This window comes from Ammospiza caudacuta, chromosome 4, assembly GCF_027887145.1.
Source record: "Ammospiza caudacuta isolate bAmmCau1 chromosome 4, bAmmCau1.pri, whole genome shotgun sequence".
Classification (NCBI taxonomy): domain Eukaryota; kingdom Metazoa; phylum Chordata; class Aves; order Passeriformes; family Passerellidae; genus Ammospiza; species Ammospiza caudacuta.
In genome coordinates, this window is record NC_080596.1 from 25,691,495 (window position 1) to 25,711,918 (window position 20,424).

Genomic DNA, 20,424 nt, shown 5'->3' on the forward strand with positions numbered 1-20,424 from the left:
CGGGTGTATTCCTCCCTCGGCTCCGCGTCCCTGCGAGCCACCCGTCCGAGCGCCGGTGCTGCCGCAAGCCGCGGGCGCTGCCGGCCGCCCCCCGCCCGTGACAGCGCCGAGCAGGGAGCCCTCCCTGTCCCCTCCCTCGGTACGTCCGAGCCCGCTCACGCCAGATCTGGCACAGGAGCACGCAGGACGGCACGGAGCCCGCTGCTGCCCCCGCCGGGCGGCGGCCACGGGCGGGACCAGCCGCCCACTCGAGAGCGGCGGGGCGGAGGCTCCCGGCCCTCCGCGGCTCCCGGGGAGGCGGCCCCGGCCCCGCGCCGCCCCTCCGCCCGCGGCGGGGGAGGAACCTGCGTGGGCACCCTCCGCGCTCGGCTCTCAGCGGGGCGGAATGGGCAGCCAGACTGCGCACACACAGCGCTGTGCTCGCTCTCCCGCTTCCCCCAGGAATGGACAGAGGGGATATCTGGGACTGGGCAGTTACGGACAAACCAAGCGCCGAGCTGTGCCCGGAAAAGGGGAAACTAAGCAAAGCAGCTGCTTCAAGACAGCTTTGCTGAGCCACACTGGGGGCAGCAAACAGTGCTAATTGTGCTTTACTGCTGCATGATCATATACTTCTGGGAGTACAGCTATGCTCAAATAATCATAGCATCACCAAACGGCTTGGGTTGGAAGGGATCTTATAGATCATCTCCTTTCAGCACCCCTGACAAGGGCAAGGACAGCTGCCACTGGACCAGGCTTCCCCAAGCCCTGTCCCACCTGGCCTTGGACACTGCCAGGGATGGGGCAGCCATAGCTTCTCTGGGAAGCAACCTGGTCCTGCCTCTAGCTCCACCCAGGGCCACACCACCCTCACAGACAATAATTTCTTCCTAATATCCAGCATAAGTCTGGCCTCTCTCTGCTCACTCCATGCCCTCATGACAAGTCTCTCTCCGTCTCTCTTGGAGCTCCTTTAGATACTGGAAGGTCTCCCCAGATCTTCTCATGGCTGATCAACCTGTTTGAGGTGCAAAGCTGGAGTGAGAAATTAAGTCTGAGCCAGTACTCCAAGGGACATCCAAAGGCAAAATCCTGGAAAAGGAGAGGCTGAGATAACTAGGGACAGAAGGAAAGGCATGTCATGGCACAGGGCTGGCAGAGAGCAAGCAGCATGTCAGCACCTCAGGGAGATGCAGCACAACACAGACCCCTGCTGCAACAGCTCTGTGTGCTGACTCATGTGGTCTGACATGTTCAGCTGCATGAGGACAGTGGCACTCAGAAAATATCAGCTGGTTCCAAGATCACAGCTAACACCTCATTCTCCTCCTATTCTACCATCACTTAGACATGGAACAGGCCAAGTGTTATGCTTTTACAATATTAGGGCTTCCTCAGTAAGGGGAACCTATAATGAAGGGCACCAGGTATTTTCCATAGCTGTGCACTGTGCTAAAAAAGCTCAATAATTAAGCATATAAAAATCTTGTAGTGCAAACACATTGAAGCCTCAATTGTTTCAGCCACGTAAGGTTTGATAATTTTAGTAAGAAAATATTAACCCACACATCAAGAAGAAACACAAGATAGTCTTGGATGTGCTGCAAAAAATCAGGAGATCGGGGTTAAAGAGAACAGGAAATATGGAGAAATGCAAAAATAGAAAGAAGCCATTCTGTGAATCTGTACACAGCTCTTGTCAGTGCTGTCTGGAACCAACACGGAGAGATTCAACAGTTCCCAATACTCCCATTAAAACTGTAAATGAAGTTTAAAAAAATAAAATCCAGCAACACTACCTTAAGAGATCTTTTTCTGTACATTCCCTCCCCCTTCAAATTAATTACATTATGTTTCCACATCTGACATAAAATGACTAATGTGACCTACAAGATCATTCTGAGACCAAAGCAAGCAGTGGCTGTGTGCACAGCCTGATGGGGCTGGCCATTCTGAACCCTGCAGCACAAAACACACACTAAGTGCAACACCAAGGAACTCAGGAATGATGAAAGTTAGGAAATTGCTGCATTGAAATATGTGGCATGAAACATTCATTTGTTTTTCTCCATTCCTCCTTCTCTCATTTTCCAGATACATCTAAGTTGTTTCATTCATAGCAAATGCAATCAATAGTGCTTTTAGCTCCAACTGCATAAAGAGTTCAGCATAATACTGCACCCACTTCAAATCTAACCCCTTCTGGAATTACACAGGAGCAAATCCCAAGTGCAAAAGAAACTCTGGAGCAGGCCCAGCACAGCCAAAGAGGAGAGTTTTTTACTAAGGAAACACACATATATACACATGCATTGGAGCTTTGGGAAGGAGGAGGAGAGCAGCAATATTTCAGTGCTGTTTAGTAAATTGGGTGTCAAAGCAGCTCTTAGGGGGAGCAGGTCATTTCACTAATGAAAGCTGTTCTTCCATGTTTCATTTTCTGACATTTGAGCAGTCCAGTTGCCTTGCCACAGGCAGAACAGAACTGAGCTCAAGCCAGAGGCTGATCACTTGTGACTCAGCTCAAATTAAAAATCCACAATAAAAAGCTAAAGTGACACCTTACTGCCCAAAGATGCATCCATATCCACTGAGCTTCAGAATGCCTTATCCAATATGGAGTTAAACTGTCTTTCTTACCTAGCTAACAAAAAGGAGTGGCCAGAACAGCTCCTTGTTCTGCTGTTTCATGACAGGTTTTCTCCTGCTAGGAATGTTTCACCATTAAATAAGTTGTCTGCACAGCAACAGGCTACTGAAGAAAAATATTCTCTCCAGCATCGATCTCTTCAGATCGAAGTTCACAAAGGCCAGCTGTGAGAAAAGCCCCTTGTGGGCCATCTCCTACACCACTGAAGGAAGGACAATTGACACCTTCCAGGCAGAGCCAAGTGCAATTAGCCCAGGGCTACAGCACAGCTTTGGATGACTGGAGACCAGAGCCTTGTGTGTTTCAAAGGCAACATGGTACATTTGGGGGGTTTTAAGTTGCACTTTCCATGACAGTTACTTCACAAAGGCAAGGGCAGCAGTGAGCCAGGAGATGCTTCCCAAAAGGAACTGCTCCTGAAGGGATGGACCAGAAATTCTATAGAAGCAGATCCATATTCCTCCCAGGAGAGGCTCCACCTGCAGGGAGGACTAGATAACATCTACCCACAGATTTGGGTCTCCACCTTAGCTATCTATCACTAACCCCAAACCAAACCCCCAGAATCACTTTGACCAAGGAAAGGGAAAAGCAAAGAAAAAGGAGAGTGCTTATGTACTTGACTTCTGCTTCTAAAACCTAGGAGTTTTGAATGGAAACCCATCAGGAAACCTCACACAGCCAAATTAGCAAGTGAAGGATGCTGGGGAGTCATTTTTTGCTTCAAAGGATGACTTCAAACAATTGGTCTACACTCTATCAATTTGTTTTCCCACTGTTTTTTGCTTTCCCTTTCCTTCCCCTCAAAGCCTTACTGGTAAAGGAATCTAACTTCATTTAGAGAGCAGGCAAAAGGAAGCTCTCTGGTATTGGTTCATTTCCAGCATTATGTCTTCCTAATTAAATTTCTGTGCATTTCTGTTCAGCATTAGGGCCACAAGTGAAGGAGGTGTCTCCTGCAGTTCAGCCACCAGCATAAGCCAACCTAAGTCTTTTTTCAAAGCTCTCAGCAGGAACAAGCAGCTTTCCAACAAACCTAGCAATTCCCTGCAGAGCTTGAACCACAACAGGGAGCTTCCATCAGCATTCCCAGAGATCACCACACTCTAATCCTTACACCAGCACAGATCCACAGACTGCACCTACTCTACAGTATCCAGAAAAACTTAGATTCTGATTTTTCCCCCAAGACAAACTGTAGTCTCATCACATCAATTCATCCTATGGCCTGTGGAAATCAGAGCTACAGTGTTCACTCACTGAGATAAAATATGCTATAAAGCACAAACTTGGAAAAATCACATTTTCCTTAATTGAGTACAACTTTTCCTCAGGCTTTCACCTACCCACAAGGGATGCTTATTATCTTCTGGGATTAAACACACTGCAGAAGCCTTTGGAGTGCACCAAGAACTACTTACTCTTGCTCATAGGCCATTCTCAAACAAAATTCATTGAAAATACTTTTCCCACTGCACCTGAGGGACAGCTGGGAAAAAGTGTGTTGAGGAAAATGAGGAGAGCCTGAAGTCAAAGAGTAAGACGCTGGCAGGAGGCAGTGTGAACAGGGAGGATTTTTATAGTGTCTCCTTCTCCCACTTGAAAATAAAAAGAGTTCAGTGTATTGAGATACACCCCCTCAACCTACAGATGAATCTGAACTTCTAAACAAAAGCTTCTTGTTAAACAGCAACAATTAGAAACAAAAACAACCTTTGCACATTATATATTTTAACGGAACCGTCCTTGACGTGCAGTATGAAGGCGAACTCGTTTCCTGACAGCCTGACTCAGCCTAATGGGCTTGGAGGCTGCAGTTTTTCCACTCCTCCTAATGACTTGTTGCAATGGAGATGAGTGCTCTGCGTACAGCAATGCCATCTTCTGGCACAGTTCCTGTGAGAAAGGCCACTTGCTGAATACCACTGGAAGAAAGCTCCTGTTTCAGGAAAACACAAGCTCAGACTCCACAATAAATCTGGAATATTTCCCCTTTCTGCTGCACTTGCTGTTGGGCTGTAACTGTCCAAGGGCATGGAGCGAGGCAGGGGGAGCACACACAGCAGGGCTCAAGTGTCTCCTAAAGGCCAAGTGCAGCACTGAGAGCGAGCATTTACAGGCTGGAAACAGGGATGAGCTCAAAGCCATCCATGGAGGAGTCTGGCAGGGAGGGCAAGCAGTCACCCAGAGCCAGCTCTGCATATCCCTGGGAAAATCAGCAAACACTTCACACATCAGACATTTTGACTTCTGTATTCCCAGGCAGAGAATCTATACTAAGCAGCAGCAAAGACGGAAAACACGTGCTCTATTTACACTGAGGAAATAAACTGGCTGGCAATCCATGACTTCCCCACCATTCTCACTTGCTCCTGAACAATCTCCATTTGGCCTATGAAGGTGGAGTAGGACAGCCTTAGGACAAGATTTCCCACAAAATTCAATACTTGTGCTTCTTTTTTCCCCCCACAAAATTTGCAAGGTATGCATGTTACCAGTATGCATTGAGAGTACAGATTTTAGACTGAGAAAATCAGATCTTACATAGTTGTAGCCAGAAATAATACCTGAGAAGAAACAAAACTGAGGAATTGCTGTCTGCTGTGTCATTTGATACCAAATGCCCTCCCTGGGAATCAGATACACTGCAAAGGTACTAACCTGGCAATCTCAGCCAAAACAGCCCATGCTCTGCTGCCTCTAAGATACCTACAGCAGTGAGGTGATGAGCAGACAATTTTTATTCTGCAACTCATCCCAAAATCTCAAAAAAATACTTTGCACAGAACACACATAAAACACCAGTTTCATTTTCACTCATCCCATGAAAAAAATAATTAAAGGAATTGAGTTTTTGACTGAAGTCAGCCACTTTGGTTCTCAGATATTTGCTCATTAAAAACTAACCCCTTCATACACGTGTTTAATAAAAGAAGAGTACATTTAAAATGTTTACACTTTCATGTACGAGCAAGATATTTTGGGCTGCAATTTGTCAACAGTTGGACAAAGCTCAGTGTTCTGCTTTCATTTCCAATTGCTTTGATGCCTTCCATTGTTTTTTCTTTGCTTCTTTCCCACTGTCAGTTTTGTTTACCTCTCTCCTGTCTATCTTTCAATTTCCCATAAAAGGGGCCTTCCCCAAGGTACAAAAATTATCCCCTTTTGCTGTTGCTCTAAGTTAAATGCAGTTTTCACAGAGGGCCCCCTCTGTGAAGAGTATTGCCTCACTCAATGCTTGTAATTTATCTCTTAACAAATGGTTTCTGCAAAAAACAGTAACCAGAACACATTTATTTTAGAGAAAATTTTACCAGTTACTTTTTAAAGAAGAGTTTCATAGGTTTTGGACTTGAAAGCAGATAAATTACAGATAGCACCAAAACAGTTTTCTCAGACCTTCAAGTCCTAGATTTCTGTCTTATGCTTATGGTGAGCAAGTTAACTGGCTGTCACATCAAAGGCATAATTTTTTTAAAACCCTAACCTTTCCATCTGAGTTTCCAGTGCTGATGCTCACAAAACCCACGTTTGTTTTAGTCTCAGTTTTAAAGACTATCAGAATCTGTCAGCATCTTGGCCTGGCATGACTCAAGGCTGTGCCCTGACAAAAACACCTTCCAAACCACACTGCTAAAGCATTAGAAGGAAATAAGAGGAAGAAATGCAGCTGTGGAGCCATCAAAATTGCTCTAGGAGATGCCCGAATTATTTGAACATTAAAGTTGCAACACAAGTGGCATCTTAGGAAAATGTGTATGGGAAATGTCTGTCTGCAGTGAATTCTTAGGTGACTAATGAAGAGAAAGCTCTGAGTAAAATGCTTCCCATAACAAGTTGTGTCTAGATGCTCTCATTCCCATGGATTCCAATTAGACCAAGGTCAACAGTTCCAGATATGCTCCATTCTCTCAACAATTCTTGCTGGTTGATAATAATGCACTATCAGAAATTTTATATCTCATCTTTGACAATTTTCAATGTGCCCAGAGGAAAATGCTTTGATCAAGCTTCTCTGCTGACATTTTGGCTGAAAGAAGGGACACATGTATGGAGGGCTGGCTTACAGCTCAAGTGCATTTTTCAAAAACTATTTTCATTTATCTGGTAGACCATTCTATAAAAACACAGCCAGCCAGGCACTTCCAAGAAAACAACCCTATTACTGGAAATATCTTTGGTGAAATAGAACTCAGCCTCTGGACACATTTACATACCAGCCACTAACACTGGCCCAACATATGTAGGAAATGGAACAAACAGGCAACCACAATCACCCAAAACACAAGGCTGAAGAGCTGACACAGTCAGGTCTGAGTTTAAGGCCCTTTAAGCCAAGCATCCTGTTTATTTCTCCCGCTGTGGGGGAGACGAGTCATTCAAAATAATATTGCTTGGGACTTGCCGCTGAAATTCTCAGTCACTGCCTGATTTTTCTTTTTAAGAGTAATTGAATGCTGAGGTTTTGCAATCATCAAGCAATACAGCCAATAGCACAGTTATGTCTAGAAAATACACAAAAGCTGTAGAATCAGCAATACCCCCAACAGTGCAATCAGTATGAAAATGGTGCTACTGACATTTTGGAAGCTGTATATTTCTTTTTCTTAAAAAGCTATAAAAAACTAACTTAAAGCTGCCCCAGTATCTCAGTTATTGATGCATTAATACACGTGAAACCAGGATGAAAGGCTCATTTTTTTTTGATCTTACCCCTCCATCTCACCAGCAGCACCTGGAAGTTAACCACACTTCCAACACAACTGTGCCTGCAAGCAGTTGATAATCCAGCAGGGCAATTCCAGAAGTGAGGATACAAACTGTCATGCAGCTGTTTGAAAGCAAAACCTACACCCTTACCTCAGCTCTAGCAACTTTCTCTGTGTGAGTGAACAACAGGCTGCCTGACAAGCTTTTGCAGAGACATGGGAAATCCAGATCTGGTCTCCAATAGGTATAAATTCATCCTCTCACAAGATAAAAAAAAATTATCAACAATGAAGAACACATTGCTAATTTTAAGATCTCAGTATCTAAGAGTTCTTAGCATACAGGTCTATTAACAGGTCCAAACTTTGCTCGCTTTGGCAAACATACAGTAAACAAAGACTTACAATACCCAACATATGAAAAAGCTTAAGAAATACAAACCAAATTGAATTAAAAAGCACTTATGGCCCAGTGTAATAATTCTGCAGCTCAGTGACCGAACATGATGGGCTTTTTCCTACTGGGTTATCTCTTCAGAGACTGCCCAGCTACACAAGCCAGGCAGTCTTGCCCAGGACTCTTGACCCAGTGCAGGTGTTTAACTACAGTCCTTCCTTTGCAAGGGCATTTAAAAAACCTGAGGACAGCATGATACACAAACATGTTTGTACACAGGATATCTGAAATGTGTACACTGTTCAAATGTTTGGCTGGTTCCATGACTTTTCTTCTCAAGTTTGTGCATCTGGGCAAACACAAGCATTTCCCATGTCTGCTGGTGTCCAAATTCCTCATCAGCAATCCCAACAATGTAAATTTGGAGTCAGAAGTGAAATATTTGTCATATCTACTAACACACAACAGCAAAGTGTTTGTCTGGCAATACAGCCAAAGAGTGGGCTCTGATGGCAGCACCCAGGCTGGGGGTCTGTTTGTTTTAATAGTTGTAGGGGTTTTCCCCTCATATTCAGGGTAACACCAACTGGTCTTTAATCCCTGCACTCTGAAAGTCAAGCAAACCCAAACAAGGCAGCTCTTTGGAGTCCACATTTGGGGTCACAGATGGTGTAGCTGTGACTCCACACCACGTTTCAGAGCTGGTTTGAGGCTGTTTTCTTTGGAACCAGAGCTCAATGCCAGCTGAGCAGGGCACTTGTCAGATAAAACAGGATTACTGGATGTTCCTTCCTCAAGAAGGCAAGACATGAGTGCTCATGGCAGGGAATCATGACTGATGACAACTCATCTCAAAAACCTGAGACGGGCTTCTAAATTTTTTTATTATTATTTTAAACTGACATAGATGCTGATCTGCCCTTTAAAAGCTGACTTGTATTCTATCTCCTGTGGGTGACACAGACAGATAAAAAGCTGCCTAAATCAAGACAAAATAACTTTACCTGCAGCTTCCACTTAGAGAACAGAGGATACCCATCTTGACCAATACCTTGTTTCCAACTGTTGTAGCCACCAGAGTAAAATTTTGACACGTGTTTTCCAGCTTCACAGCAGAAAAATTTCCCAGTCCAATGAGCAGTGTAACGTAACCAATGCATCAAGATGCAACAGTGCTTTCACTATTGCCAGAATCCTTAACAGAGATATTTAGTTACAAGCAAGAGATACAATTACACTTGCACAGGTTTTCCAACCACAGGAGGGATGGAAAATCAGCACAAAATGCCAAGAGCAAATCCTTGTCCAGTGTGTTCATGTTAGAAGAGAAGGATTTCTCCAAATGTGCACTGGTTTCTATATGCATGTTTACGTTCACCTAAATGTGCTACTTGTAGTGCATAAATTGTATAAATTATACATTAAATGGGCTCTGAGTGAAATACATAATCATTAACAGAATTAAAAATGCAGGAGAAGTGTTACCTTTTATAATTATTCCGTGGCTTCCACTGGATCTTAAGTATAAAAAAGTCAATGGCTCAGCTGTCATAATCTATGTTACCATGGAAAGTGTTCTGCCATACATAATTCCATCTGCCTACAAACAGGGACCAAGAATACACATTTGTGTCATCTCTAAAGAAGATTATGTTATTTTTCACTCCTATATCAAAGAAAACACATCTATATTGGTAACTGCATTTAGGTCAGGGTTATTTTATGACAAGTACAGTCAATATACCAATTACAGATATCAAGAGCTTAAGAAACATTCTAGAAACCACCCATTCCTAGTCAGGAATTTTTACTGTATTTGATTTCTCAGTACTTACTTTTCATGCTCTAACCCTTTCAGTTTCCTGCAATATGAAAATGTTTCTTCTGAATGTACCTACCTTAAGCCACTATTTTCCTATTTTTTTGCTTCCAGTAAAGTGTGTCATGATGTGCTATTCTTGCTATCTAACTGGAAAAATAAAAGTCAGGAGGGGTCACCACAATTTCTTTACAAAGTCTATGATAGATATGCTGCCTAGTAGATCTTGAAAAACACATATTGCCACAGCAAAAGGACAGCATGGAAACCTTCAACTATCTTTCAACAAAAGGCAGTTTCTCTTTGGAATAAGACATGAAATAGCCTTTTTTTACAACACTGGACATTCTACAAGTGAGCAGCTGTGTCAAGTACAAAATAATTTCTCTTGGAAATGGTTGAACAAAGATAGCATATATTCTGCAACAATGAGCCACCAGGCACTTGCAGATTAATTCCTCAGGTTGCATGTACAAGCCTTAGAAACCTTATTTAAAACCCATCTGAACTAAAAAGCAAGATGATGGATATTGATACAGTATTACCTCTCCAACCCCTTACATGCATTCAGTTCACATCAAGACCTTGTGTTGCAACATCAACTCACTTACTCTAAATAATCCTTGGCAGTGAATTTCAGAAGTAGAACTTAACTGAAAAGTATTAAAAATCTGTTCTTTACACAGACCTGAAGTTGGCTGTCCCTAAGTGAATACAGATTTTGTTACTTCTGCAGAAGCAGCAAAGCCTAAATAAAGGATTTCAAGCTGTAGCTGAAACGAAGGTGACCAGCTCAAACCTTTGTTGAATAGCAGCAGGACTGGGCAGACAACTGCTTTATGCTCTGGGCTTGGTTTGTCATAGCAACACTGCTGGAGGGTTCACTAGAAGCTTGTTTTTACAAAACATGGCATTTCCAGGATTTCTGAGTGATAGATCATAATTAGGATCACGGTCATCATGACATTCTATTACTCACTTTTAAACAAAAAACAAAACCTACAATGTTGCTCAGCAATTTTCTCTAGTCTGCAAAACCTTGATGAAAAGGGAAAGAGAAATCACAGATGCAATACAGCCACACTCTGAGGGGGAATTGTTGCAGGGAAGAGAGGCAGACTGCACTTACACACCCCACAAAGCTCAGTGCCAAAGCCCCCACAGACACCACTCAAATTAAAGCTCCATGGGATAGCAGCAGTGGAGACTGGCTTTGCTGAGCTTCCCGATGCCCCAAAGGACAGCTCCTCAGAGAGGTTTGGATAACTTCCCTCTGCAGAACACAAAGAGGTGAGCAGCTGCCCTTCAGACGTGTGGGAGGCAGCTCCAGGTAAAGGTCTAGGTCTGTGTGCACCCTCCCAAACAGGCACAGCCAGAAGCAGGCTGACAGGTGCACAGAATACCAAACTAAGTTTAGTTGCAGCAAAGGCTGTGTCAGGTCACATGACAGATAATCAGAGCTCTCTTCCACCCCCAGCACCACTCTTGGAGATGCCAAGGTTTGCCCCTCACCTCTGCACTGAATCATCAGCAATCAGGTGTTTTTAAAAATACCATTGCAAAGGGTTTGTCAAGTGGTGAAGGGTTTCATCAAGGGAGCAGCAACAGCTTAGTTCAAACATGAGTGCCAAGAGCAGGGTTAGTCTGGGGGATGAGAGGTCATCACTCATTAGCCCATGCTGAGTATGTCATTGATTAAGTAATTCCACGTTATAAAAATAGAGCACCAATTGATTTTCTGCAATGCCTGCGCCTTGTACCAAATCTCACCACCACCACCTCCAAAACCTGTCACACAAAACACTTTGATATAGATTTCATACACATTTGCCTTACTAAATATAGACTCCCTTCTTCGAGCTGAACAAACAGAAGGGGAACTGGCAGCAACTGGAGCCAAAAGGAGTTTAGCAGAGGTAATTTTACTTCTATATATTTATACCCAACTCTTCTGGCTCCCTGCTTGCTCTGACTTACCCACCTGTCATTCTGAGAACCATAAGGCTTCACCCTTTGTCATTTTAGTGTCACAGAAACTTAAAATCATCTGTTCTTCTCATCCTTTTTTTAAAATAAATAATTTTCTCCAATTGCATCCTTACAATAAAGAACTTAAAAATCAAGTTTCTTGTTTGGGGCTTCTGCTTGCTTCAGCAAGTGATCCATTGGGATGATTAAAATAAAGCCAAGGTTTGCTGAATATGAAATTCCCCCTCTAATGGTGAAGTGACACACATAACAGCTTACTATTCCTGTAACAGGAATGGGATGAGTGCTCAAATAGCAGGAGCCTGGGCTCCCGCTCCAAGCACCTTCCTAAACCAGGAGCCTGGGCTCCCGCTCCAAGCACCTTCCTAAACCATGCTGTTTGCAAACAAATGCACATGAAATCTATCAACTCAAAACAGGCCATTGTGAAACTTTCAGCCTCAAATTTGCACATTGCTTATGCAAGGCTCGCACCCAGCAGGTAGAAAGTCTATTATCCATTGCTTTCAGCACTCTGTGACCCCTGGGAACAGCCTGTTCTTGCCCTCAGTAAAGCCTGAAGAAGGTTGTGCTGACACTTGCTTGGCATAGGGGGTAAAAATAGGACTGCAATGGCATCTTTTCATCAATTATTGTCATCTGACAAATCATGTGTGCTCTTGGTCCCTGATAAAGGACCACAGTCAGAAAAATTCAAACAAGATTAAGCAGCGTCAGCTCTACATTCTGGTTTCCAGGTACATCCCAACAGTGTTCACACAAAGAAAAAGCTTAAAATTATTTGGAACATCCTCCTAGTCAAATACCAGCCAGCCAGGAGAGAACAGAAAATGCACACACCAAGACAACAAAGAGCCCAGCAGGGATGCCAGGTAAAGCATTTCCAGTGCAAGCCTCCAACTGTGACAGAAATAGCCTCATTAAAGGGCAGGTTCCGATACAAGGAGCTATTTATAAGCAATCTAAGACTAAATTATTAGTGACACGCTCCGGATCTAAAAATTCCCAGAGTTTGCAGTGTTACAGGAGCTGTACATGCAGCACGTGATGCCCCTGAGCACAAGCCCACAGGCTTTGGCTCCAGTGCACCGAGCAGCTGCTGCTCCCGGCAGGAACTAAAACTGCCCTGAACCGAGGCCAGGCTATTCACACGCAGCAAGCCCGAGTTTTCCAGTTCCCAGAGAGCTCCTGAGAGCCGCCACGAGAGGTGCACTGCTGGCCAAGGCCCGCCAGCTCCCGCCACCCTCTCCGGGCGCAGATCCGAGGGCAGGGCAGCCTCCATCGCCCGGCGCCGCTGCAGCCCGGAGCGCGTTCCGGGCCCAGCAGCAGCGGGGGCCGCGGGTCACTGACTGCTGGCAGCCGTCCCACACCCAGAGGAGAGGGAAAGCCAGATTTTGGGAAGATAAAACTACAAACAAAAACGTCTCTGAGTACACTCGCAGAGCCTACAAAGGATACTTCAGAAGGGTTCTGCTCGTGGGATCCGAGAGCCGTTACTGGCTTGGATCACATAGCAAGCACTCCGCAATTAATAGCAAAGTTTATTTTTTCCCCTCAGAGTTGCATGTGTGGGAGCGCATTCAGGGAGAGGGGGCAGTTGTGCTGTTTTTAACTCAAACATTTTAGGTACAAGCTATTTGTGATGGTATGGAGGAGCTGTAAAACACTAACTGCCCTCAGTTGGCTATTTTCTGAATATACACATATAGATACACAAATAATCTAGAATTATTTTTTTTTTTCCCCTTAAGAAAAACAGGAACCACAACATTTAGAAACAGTGCAGAAGATGAATGAGGTCTGGACACCCTCCATCTTTTCAGAGATAAGCTCATAAAACAACACTTCGCCCTCTGACCTACGATAAACGACAAGGGTATTTACAGCACCGTGTCACCCGCTCAAAGCCAGCCAGTGTGAATGCTTGAAATGCATTCCCATCCATCAGATGGCTGTAAGCATCCCATCAGCTTCAAGTTCTCCAGCAGGGCTTGCAACTTATGCCAGGACCTCTCACAACTTTTGGAAGATTGACAGGACTTTTGGTTGCACACCATTTCCTCACACACATGCTGCTTGTGGCAAAGCCTGTTTTCTACCCCAGAAACACGACCCTCAAACACCCAGATCATCTTAAATAAAGCTCAAATGAAGCAAGGGATGCATTTCATAAAGCTTCTCACCAGTTTTCAGCAAGCACAGCTTTAATGCTGAAGGAAACACACAATTGGTCAAAGCAGCACTCAAAGAGAACCTGCAGACAGGTCAGCAGTTTCATCTCCTGCAGCTGCACCTTCATTTGCACCAGCAGAGCCAAACCCAAAGGATTAAAATGGCAAACACCCAACATTTTGTGTAGGGCAATGTTGCTGAATGAATCCTTGTTCATAAACAAAGATTCCTTTACTATAGGAAGTCTGAACTGCCCCATGATATCCTGTGCTCCTACTTCTCTTCAGGTTCAGTCAAGTTCTGCAGATAAATCAAAATGCTTCCAGACCAGATGGCCAAACCAAGCAAAAAAAAAGACAAAGTAAATAACCAAACTGCATACGCAGAGACAACAAATAATGCCCCTGAAACCTTTTTTCCGTCCAGGATTACTTCTGACGCTTGCAGTGAGCAAGGTGCAACTTTTGGTCCTGAAGCTCTTAAGAAGAAATTTTATCAGACCGTTTCAATCAGATGCACAATAGCAAACCTTGCGCTATCTGTGCATCAACAATGGATGCGGGATACAACCTGCAAGTTCTTAAATCTCCAGTGGGCAATGCACAGCCATTTCTAGCTCACATTCCCCTCTCCTTTCCCTAAATGCTTTTATTTTTTGAATACAGTTACATCTTGAAGTCTGCATCCTGCTGGATACCACAGTTGTTTCTGTGTTCCCAGCTGACTCACCATGCCAGTAAGGACAATCAGGTACTTGAGAAAGAAGGATAAAAGGGAAAGGACAGACAGAACAGAACATATTGTGTTTTCCCAACTCCGTTAGTCAATTCCTTATTAACACTCAGCCAGAAGGATTCTACAACCCATTTCCCAGGCAGTGTTTACAGACAGAGAACAACCTCTTGTCGTTTCTGTAGCCCTCTGCAAAACCAACTTTGCAATAAATACTTCATGATAAGACACCAAATACAAGCACAGTATAACGTTCATTGAACAGTAGGACTGCAAAAAGCCCTAGAGTAACTTCACAAAGGTCTCACCTCTACAGGCAACAATGCTACAGACATGAAGAGCAACAGGCTGTGTTTCCAGCAGAAATGTGCAGCGTCCAGCACGGAAACGCTCACCAAGTATTTTGAGGCTTTTGGACAGTGTGGGCATTTTTGCATGTTTTCCAGCTTTTTATTTACTCAGAAGTACTACTCCTTCAATATTTAACAGCTTAATAAGCAAATCCTCTAGAACAGGAGGTGGGCAAGTCACTGCTTTTTGTCAAAGCAACCTTTGCTGCTTGTTCGCTCTCACACCCCGGTGCACCCCAATCAGAAGAAGTGGCTGCAGCTTCACTACAGCTCCCACAACATGGCGGGCAGCCCCCTCCCTGCACGACATGGTGAGCAGCTCTCACCCTACACAACACGGTCAGCAGGCCCCTCCACCACAACCTAAAGATGAACAGCCCCACTCCACACAAAAAATGATGGGAAGCCCCCTCCCCACACAACAAATGGCAGACAGGGCCCCACACACAAAATGGCAGCCAGCGCCCTCCTGCCCCCCACACAAATTGAGGGGAAAATAGAAAAGAAATTGAGGGGGGAAAAAAAGAAAAAAGAAAGAAATTGAGGGAAAAGAAAAAAGAAAAAAAAAAGAAATTGAGGGAAAAAATTTGAGGAAAAAGGAGGAAAAAAAGGAAGGAAAAAATCAGAAAATAAAGAAAATAAAGAAAAAAAGACGAAAAACAAAAACAAGAAAAAGTGGGAATATTTAAAAAAAAAGAAAGAAATTTAAAGTATTTTAAAAATAGAAAACCACCCACACAAAAGAGAAAATAACCAAACAACCCAATAGTCAAACCCTCTACTCTTCCCTGAGGGCACAATCCATCTAAAACAGAACACCTACCAACAACCTCAACATCCCTCACGCAGAAATAAAGCAGAGCTGACACACAAATCAGCACTAAATTACAACCCTCACTTCAACCTGCTCCCTCAGCACTTCTACAACAAATAAATATGGAAAATAAATAAAAATAAAGCATTAAAGCTCAGAGCAAGCCCCTACCTGTGCTTCGCAGGAGGAGCCCAGCAGCCCGACTGAGGCGGCGCTGGCTTCTGGAACATTCCAGCTCCAGGTGCTGCCAATCTGGGTGAAAAGGCCCTGCCCAAGGAGCAGCAGCTGCCCAAGCTCATGGAGCCCCTTTGAAACTGCCCAGCCCATCCATTGCTCCTCTTAGAAAGCCAGGGAGCAATTGTAATTGCAGGAGCTTGCCTGTTTCCCATCCCACCTGCGCTGATCTGGCACAAACAGCAGAGCAGCTGAAGCTGTTTACTAAATTAACTTAGTCTGCAAACCCACCTGAACCTGCTTTTCTTTCCCCCTTTTTTATTTTGCTTTTCCACTGTTTTTCAGCAAAACCCACAGAAGACCTAATGGGAATACAAATTGAAAACTTTTAATTCTTCTCTTCCACTGCTGGTAGCTAACAGGGTTTTCATGGAAGTGGTAAAGCTTCATATGCCTAAATTCTATTAGTTTATAACTACTTGGTGCTTGATTTTGCAACCGAAATAACACCGTAGCACACTAATTTTTATATGCTGTCTCAACACACGTAGTCATTTGTGTCCTAACTGTAATTACTTTTTCCTACATTAGGCCACATCCATTATGCAGCAGGTTCATTATGTTTTATATTTCATCAGTTCAGTTCAAGGGGAAGAAATTTTCTAGCAGCCTTTTCCCTTGGATATGGCAGGCAGGGATGGGTGGAATAGAAATGTTCAGTTTGATGGATGTTGGCTTTACTAAGCAAGTGCTTCACTAGGCTGATTTTTCAAGCCATTCTAGTTGCCAAAAAATTACTTCTAATTCTTTAGGGTAGCAGAAGGTAAAACAAAAAAATAAGCTTAAATCAAATTGAAGTTCAAAGGAGCCTTGAAAATGTGGATTTCAAACAAAGCAAATTTTTGAAATTATGGAAGTAGAATCAGCACTAGCAAAGACGTGGAGGTGAACAACATGCTGTCCAAAGCAAAGAGGCTGGGAGAGGCATTGGCCTAAATCACCCATGAAAGAGAAGCTTAAAATATCCTCAAGTCTTGCCAAGTGTTAGTAGGGGACAAAGTACATCCCGCAGTAGGGAAAAACCTGGGCAGTGGATTAGAAAAGGCAGAAACAGTAGCAGATGAACAGTCATTGCAGTGTGAACAGCCTCTAAGACTGCAGTAGCTTTCAGCAAAAAAAAAAAAGTATCAAAGACAGCATAAAAGAAGCAAAATTCAGCAGAGTTACAGAGAAACTCCTTGAGAAAAGAAAATAAAAATAAGAAAACTGGTTCCTGCAGTCCCACACTGATTGAGGAAGAGATTTTTGTCAAGGTCTAGGAGCAGATTTCATACTGACTAACACACATCTATTAAGAGCTCATATAAGCGGACAGGCTGGAAAATTGTAGGATTTGAGATGAACTGGATGGATTCACAACACAGGGCCTTTTTGCCACATGAACACCCCTGGAGAAGCAGAATGCCAGGAGCTCTGTTCTGCATCTTCCCACATCCACTCCAGCACTCTTCATCTGGACACCATGGTGTTCTCTCTCCAGTTTAAATTCTTAGTCCAAATTCCAAGTTTGGAATCCCCAAAATATCCACCCCCTTTTGGATTTACAAATACTTCAAACCATATTTCAGGGAGGGGAAAAAAATAAAAAAAGAACAAAGAAAAATCAAAAAGAAAAAAAAAAGAAAAAAAAAAGAAAAAAAAAAGCTGGAACAGGAAAAGGACATCCAGGCAGACAGATGTCATACCAAAAGAAAATTAGACAGAATAAAGGGATTTAAGGGATCAATAAAGCAAGACCACAGGACAATTACCATGTACATTGCTCCATGATAAGGAACTTCACCAGAGATTAGTTAAATTACTCTGGAAGACACTCCTGCACACTTTCTTTCCATATCAGAAAATGGATTAGGATCGTTGATTTACCCCTGCATGCTCAGAAGTGCAGTGGGAGAGCAGTACCCAAGAGTTACCACATTCCCATGCAAGACACTATTTAGTTTGCAAATTTTATTCAAGTGAGTGTATTTTTTATTGTGAGAAATGTTTAAATTTCTTTTTGACAAGTGCAGCACTGACAACTAAAAGGAAAAACAGTAGAAATAATTCACTTGCCTACTGCTAAGAGATACAACCTCCATCCTATTCCAAATACAAGGGTCTCCATCATGTAATTTACAACAGCTTGGTCTTTTATACGGTACACTCTTGATCAAGATTTATATCACAAATGCCATTGGTACCTTGACTGCAGTACCTTTAGCCCAATTAATATGTAATAACACAGGTGTTTCAGGTAAAATGCAGTTCTTGCTAAAACAGGTTCTCAGATGTAAACATTATCCTCAGTTCTGCAAAAGCCCTCAATACATATTTCAAATAAAAGGCACATTTAAAGATGTCTTAGATGGACTGAGAGACATGGTAAAAACTCCACAAATACCAATTTGTTTCAAACAACTCCTTCAGTGAGTCTTACTCTCAGGCTGCAAGCCAGGACTAACCTCAAGGATCTCCCAAAGGTACCCGTGTAACGGGAACTCAGCACATTGCTAATATCAATTTCCATTCAGCATTATCACAACAAGTGCAATGTGATAACAAAAGTCAGTACAACAGCTTCAGACAGACATGTTCACTTCCCTTCTGTTTGTACTCTTCTCCCTTCCTAAGGATACAAGAAACGCTTGGTAAAGTGGGAGGCTGGTAATGATTTATAGGAAAACAGATTGACTTCTGCCAGTGTTGTGTTCTTTACCTCGGTCTGAAGCGGCTTTGGGAATTTATTCACAGAGTTTCCCACTCCTGTGAAGGTCACCCAATAAGCTGTGTATATGATGTCTTATTGAAGGGCAGCAAAAATTTAAATAAAGAAATAAATAAATGAACATCAGACTGTACCCCAGCCATAGTTCAGAGAAACATGAGCGATGAGTCATTCCTTTTAAAATGCAATTAAAAATAATTTTAAACATAGAGTGGACAAAATGCAGAGGAAGATAGTAAAACGACCACAGTAGCCAATTTTTTAATGAGTAATTTCTGCCTACTAGTTCAGGATGCTCGTTTCTTCCTCATGCAAAATGAATAACCCCGTGAGAGGCCAATTCAGAACGCTCCGGAGAACGCAGCAGTCTGAGTTTGCTGCTGGACATGCAGCAATAAATAATTGGTAACCTTGTGTTTCCCAGCTGCTGAGGAGCAAACCAAAGGTCTTGAAACAACTGAAACAAAGAGGATCGCAGAAAAGGAGCTGTCTCCAAAGGACCTGGTCACTGCTTGGAAGGATGCTGCTTACCTGGACTCAGTGAGCACACACACCAAGTTAGAGGCAAATAGAAGCCAGGTTCAATAAGGATCCCCAGTGCTTGGGGTCCTCATCCCCAACTCTTTCCTCCCCTACCTGGAACTTCTTTTCCATCCTCAGCACTTCTCATCCTGCTGATCACACCTACTACATGTTGCAATAAACTGGAGTGATCCTCACTGGTCATTCATCCTCCTAAAACCAAACTTCAGAACTAAAATCACTTTTTCTTCTGGTTTGCAGCAGGGAACAGAACAGGAAGTGCCAAAATACTCGGGTCGAGGGGGCAGCTGTTCTTGTGCCATTTGCAGCCAGTCATCAGCACACCCACACAAAGGCCTTTTTGCTGGAGCTGCCCAGCCCAAACTTCCGGCGTGTAAGGGACTGACAAGTTTAAATATTCCCCCAAACTCTCAGATGTCTGTCCCAACTCCAGACTCCTGAGATTTCCTCATCAACGCTACCGCCAAGGAAAATGGGAGGGGGGAAAAAACCAGTAGGATAGGATTTCTTTTTGGATTTATATTTGAGTACATACATACTAATCTGATTACGCACGGGGAATCCTCCTTTACAGCAGCTTTTCTTTTATTGACCTTATTTTCTTTATTAATAACCGCCGTAGCATTAGAGCCTTAGCAGGAACATGCAAACTGAACACACGGGCACCGCGTCCCTCCATTCCTGCCTCTCCCATTTCCATGGGGCTCACGGAACGAACCCCGCAGACACCCAGCAGCAGCTCGGCCTCACCGACCCAGCCGGGCCAAGAACGTCAAACAACTCCAGCGACCAACTTCCCCATTCCAAATGTAAATTAATGCAGCAGCCGCCGCTAAGAGCGGAGCTCCCGCCTTGCGCGGAGACAGATGCCAGCGGAAAAGCGTTGCATGCAGCTGGAGCGGGAGCAGCCTCTGGGAAGCTGCAGCATTACATTAATTAAGATTTTATTCATGCCTTCGGAGCCGCGCTGCCACGGCGGTGATGCAGCACGACACGCACCGCGCTGCACCACTGTGAAGTTACACACGCGTGCCTGCGCTCCCCTCTGCGTGTGACGGTGCGGGCACACCTGGGCAGGTGCTGCCTGCGATGCTTTCGGGATAGGGATGGCATTTGTGGTTTTGTTATGGAAGTGGTTTTTTTATTGAACAGAACAGAAACCATCCCCGGCTGCACCATCCACCTGCCCACCTCAAACTGCCGATGCACTTGCGGGCCGCTCGCATCCCTGCCTCCCGCGCCCCTCCGCATCCCGCGGGCTCCGTCCCCCCCGCTTTCCCCGCTCCGCTCGGGGACTCGCCCCCCGCCCCTGCCCGCCGGGGAGGA

At 44.0% G+C, this 20,424-nt stretch overlaps 1 protein-coding gene across 1 annotated transcript in view; it reads right to left on the reverse strand.

Annotated features, from left to right (window-relative positions):
• The window catches only part of ANK2 (ankyrin 2), a 275,986-nt gene that overhangs the window by 255,378 nt on the left and 184 nt on the right, over positions 1–20,424 (reverse strand). The window lies entirely within an intron of this gene.